At 48.9% G+C, this 5,000-nt stretch overlaps 1 protein-coding gene across 4 annotated transcripts in view; it reads right to left on the reverse strand.

The window, feature by feature from the left end:
- The window catches only part of ZnT63C (solute carrier family 30 member 1), a 178,378-nt gene that overhangs the window by 171,969 nt on the left and 1,409 nt on the right, over positions 1 to 5,000 (reverse strand). For all 4 annotated transcript variants that reach the window (XM_086552755.1, XM_043014398.2, XM_086552751.1 and 1 more), the window contains one exon: positions 4,574 to 4,625. The gene's annotated coding sequence lies outside the window, so the exon portion shown is untranslated. The remainder of the gene's footprint in view (positions 1 to 4,573; positions 4,626 to 5,000) is intronic.

The following is a 5,000-nucleotide window of genomic DNA, read 5'->3' on the forward strand; positions in this document are numbered from 1 at the left end:
TATCCCCTCCTTCCCTTTCCACTATCCCTCCCTTCCTTCTTCTCACTATCCCTCCTTCCTTTCTCACTATCCTCTCCTTCCCTTCCTTCACTCCCTCCTTCCCTTTCCTTTCTCACTATCCCCCTTCCCTTTCCCTCACTATCCCCTTCCCTTTTCTCACTATTCCCCTTCCTTCCCTTCTCACTATCCCTCTCCTTCCCTCTCACTATCCCTCCGTCCCCTATCTCACCTATCCCACCTTCTCTCTCTCACAGACCCTCCTTCTCTCTCTCACTATCCTCCTTCCCTTCCTCACTATCACCCCCTTTCCCTTTCTCTCACTTTCAACACGTATCCCTCCTTCCCTTGCTACTATCCCTCCCTCCCTTTCTCACTTATCCTTTCTCACTATCCCTTCCTTCCTTTCTCCACTATCCCTCCTTCCCTTTCCTCACCTATACCACCTTCCCTCCCTCACAATCCCTCCTTCTCCTTTTCCTCACTCTCCCTTTCCCTTCTCATCTCTCAGCTATCCCTCCTTCCCTCCCTCACTATCTCTCCTTCCCTTTCTCACATATCCCTCCTTCCTCCCTTTCCTCACAATTATCCGCCTTTCCCATTCTCACTATCCCTCCTATCCCCTTTCTCACTAGCCCCTCCTTCCCTTTCTCACTATCCCTCCTTTTCCCTCTTCTCACTATCCCTCCCTCCTCTCCCTTTCTCACTAATCCCTCTCCCTTTCCCTTCCTCTCTCACTATCCCGCCCTTTCACTTTCTCACTATCCGCCACTAACCCTCCCTTCCCTTCACTCACTATCCCTCCTTCCCTTTCTCACTGATCCCTCCTTCCCTTCCTCACATCCTCCTTCCCCTTTCTCACTATCCCCTCCTTCCCTTCCTCACTATCCCTCCTTTCCCTTTCTCACACTATCCCTCCTTTTCCTTTCTAACTATCCCTCCTTCCTTTCTCACTATCCCTCCTTCCCTTTCTCAATATCCCCCCTTCCCTTCCTCACTATCCCCCCTTCCCTTCCTCACTACCCCACCTACCCCCCGCTTCCCTTTCCTCACTATCCTTCCTCACCATCCTCAATATCCCTCCTCCTTCTCTCTCACTCACGATCCCTCCTTCTCTCTCTCACTATCCCTCCTTCCCTCTTTCTCACTAATCCCTCCTCCCATTTCCTCCACTATCCCCCCTTCCCTTCTTCTCTCTCTGACAATATCCCTCCTTCTCTCTCCTCCTTTCTCACTATCCCTCCTTCATTTCTCACTAGCATCCCCTCCTTCGTCCCTTTCCTCACTATCCCTCCTTCCCTTTTCTCACACTATCCCTCCTTCCTTCACATTCCCTTTTCTCTCTATCCCCGCCTTCCCTTTCTCACTATCCCCACCTTTCCCTTCTCCACTATCCCTCCGTCCGCTCCTTCCCTCTCTCACTATCTATCTTCCTCCTTCTCCTTTCACTCAACTACAGTCCCTTCCCCTTCCCTTTCCACTCTCTCTATCCCTCCTTTCTCTCTCTCTCACTATCCCTCCTTTCTCTCTCTCTCACTATCCCTTTTTTTTCTCTCTCTCACTATCCCTCCTTCCCTTCCTTCTCATCCCTCCATCCTTCTCTCATATCCCTCACTATCCCCCCTTCCCTCCTCACTCCATCTACCCCACCTTCCCTTGTTTCTGCACATATCCCTCCTTCCTTTCTCACTCTCCCTCCTTCTCTCTCCTCACTAATCCCTCCTTCTGCTCTCTCAACTATCACCCGCCAGTGGTTTTATTGGGAGGTGTGGGGGGGGGGGGGGGGTGGGGGGGGGGGGGGGTGGGGGGACACAGTCACAGGCTAAGTAATTGACATCATTCTATATATATACTAATAAATACCTTACAATTCAGCATCTATAAATACTTCATGGTCTACAATATCACCTCTTTCTCTATATACTATTACCTAACTTCCTTCAAGCACACTCAATAGTACATTTATATCTGCTTTCAACTCATGCTATCATATCAATTTAAATCATTCATTCCCGGTCGCAATATCACTTCCGTCCCTTTCTCAACTTTCCCTCATTCTCATATAGAACTTTACCACGAAGGATAGAGAAGCAAATGACACGTCATTACCTTCTCCGTTCCCTCATTCACGTCACCAGAATATTTCCCCTCCTACCATTTCTAATTCCCTATTTCAATTTCATATCGAATGTAAATTACTCTGTTAATTCTTTTCTTCACCACAACACCTGTACTCTATTTCTCAATATAACTCCTTCCCTTACTCTTTCGCTACTATCCCTCACCTTTCCATACCTCACTACAGCTTATCCCTCATTCTCTCTCATTCTATCCTCACTATCCCTTTCTCACTACCTTACCTTGTCCCTTCTCCTCCTCACCCTATCATCACTCTGATCCCTGTACTATCCCTCCTGAGCTCTATCACGTTACATCCGTCTAACTCTCTAGCCCCCTCCCTGCACATGCTCAAGACTCCCGCCTTCCATACAGGATAACTTGACGATCCCTCCTTCCCTTTCTCACTATCCGCTATTTCCCTATCTCCACGAACCACTTCCCTTTCTCTACTATTCCCTCCTTCTCCTTCTTCACTATCCCCCCTTTCTCACTCACCCCTCCTCCTTCCTTCTCACTATCCATCCTCTCATCTCTCACTTTCCCTCCTTCTCTCTCTCCTCACTATCCCTCCGTATCTCTCTCACTATCCCTTCCCTTCCCTTATCCTCTCCGTACCCTGTCCTTCCATCCCTCTACACTATCACTCTCACTATCCTTTCTCACTATCCCCACCTTCCCTTTCTCACTATTTCCCCCATTCCCTTTCTTCTCACTATCCCTCCTTCTCTCTTCCTCACTATCCCTCCTTCCCTTTCTCCCTCACTTCCCTCCCCTTTTCCCTTTCTAACTATCCCTCCTTCCTTCTCTGTCGCACTATCCCCCCTTCCCTTTCTCACTATCCCTCCTTCCCTTTCTCACCTTCCCTCCTTCCCTCTCTCCCTATCCCTCCTTCCCTCTCTCACTATCCCTCCTTTCCATTCCTCCTCAATACCCTCCTTCCTTTCCTCACTATCCAGCCCTTCCCTTTCTCACTATCCATCCACTTCTCCCTCTCAATATCCCTTCCTCCCTTTTCTCACTATCTCCCTTCTCTCACTCACTTTCCCTCCTTCCCTTTCTAATTCTATCCCCCCGCCCTTTCTCACTAATCCCGCCAGCGCTCTCCTCACTATCCCTCCTTCCTTCCCTCACACTATCCTTCCTTCCCTTTCTCACTGATCCGCTCCTTCCCTTTCTCACTATCCCCCTCCTTCTCTCTCTCAATACTATCCCCCCTTCCCTTCCTCACTATCCCCCCTTCCCTTTCTCATTCCCCTCCTCTCATCTCCACTATCTCCTTCTCTCTCTCACTATCCCTCCTTCTCTCTCACTATCCCTCCTTCCCTTTCTCACTATCCCTCCTTCCCTTTCTCACTATCCCCCCTTCCCTTTCTCACTATCCCCCCTTCCCTCTCTCACTATCTCCTTCCTTTCTCTCACTTCCTCCTCTCACTATCCCTCCTTCCCTTTCTCTCACTATCCCTCCTTCCCTTTCTCACTATCCCTCCTTCTCTCTCTCACTATCCCTCCTTCCCTTTCTCACTATCCCTCCTTCCCTTCCTCACTATCCCTCCTTCCCTTTCTCACTATCCCTCCTTCCCTTTCTCACTATCCCTCCTTCCCTTTCTCACTATCCCTCCTTCCCTTTCTCACTATCCCTCCTTCTCTCTCTCACTATCCCTCCTTCCCTTCCTCACTATCCCTCCTTCCCTTTCTCACTATCCCTCCTTCTCTCTCTCACTATCCCTCCTTCTCTCTCTCACTATCCCTCCTTCCCTTTCTCACTATCCCTCCTTCCCTTTCTCACTATCCCTCCTTCCCTTTCTCACTTTCCCTCCTTCTCTCTCTCACTATCCCTCCTTCTCTCTCTCACTATCCCTCCTTCTCTCTCTCACTATCCCTCCTTCTCTCTCTCACTATCCCTCCTTCCCTTTCTCACTATCCCTCCTTCCCTTTCTCACTATCCCTCCTTCCCTTCCTCACTATCCCTCCTTCCCTTTCTCACTTTCCCTCCTTCTCTCACTCACTATCCCTCCTTCTCTCTCTCACTATCCCTCCTTCTCTCTCTCACTATCCCTCCTTCCCTTTCTCACTATCCCTCCTTCCTCTTCCCAACCACTTTCCCTCTCCTACTCACTCTCCCGTTTCCTCTTTTTCTCCTATCCTTTTCCCTCTTTCTCACTCATTCTCTCTCCCTCTCCCTCTCCTTCTCCCTCTCCATTTTCTTTTCCTTTCCCTTTCCCTCTTCGTCAACAGAACATACACAAACACTTGTTAACCCGATGATGACGGTGTGTCACACCCTTGTGACACGGCAAAGTGCCCGATGACGGGGGAACACACCAGTGTGATGTTCTCGATGCAATATTGCATAGGCCCAGCGTAGGGGGTTTTCACTTCTTGCTAGGCCTGTCAGGATTGGGTTAATTACAATCAAACCTATCATATCACTTCTCCATTACTAAGATCAACTTACCTTTAGAGTAGTAAGATTCAGGTACTGACTATTATGCACAGTTACTATCAATCTGAAATGAAATTGAATATATATAAATACAGAGAGACTACTATCATTTGAGAATTTTCATATAATATTACAATATATAAAAGAGGCAAGTAAACACACACACACATACATGCACACACACACACACACACACACACACACACACACACACACACACACACACACACACACACACACACGCACTCACACACACACACACATGCGCACATACACACGCATGCACGCGCGTGCACACACACACACACACACACACACACACGAACACACACATGCACACACACACACGCATGCACACACGCACACGCACACGCACACGCACACACACACACACACACACACACACGCACATACACAGACAAACACACCCGCACATATA

Source organism: Penaeus japonicus, unplaced genomic scaffold, assembly GCF_977035675.1.
Source record: "Penaeus japonicus unplaced genomic scaffold, GWHDUDI00000001_assembly GWHDUDI00000027, whole genome shotgun sequence".
NCBI lineage: Eukaryota > Metazoa > Arthropoda > Malacostraca > Decapoda > Penaeidae > Penaeus > Penaeus japonicus.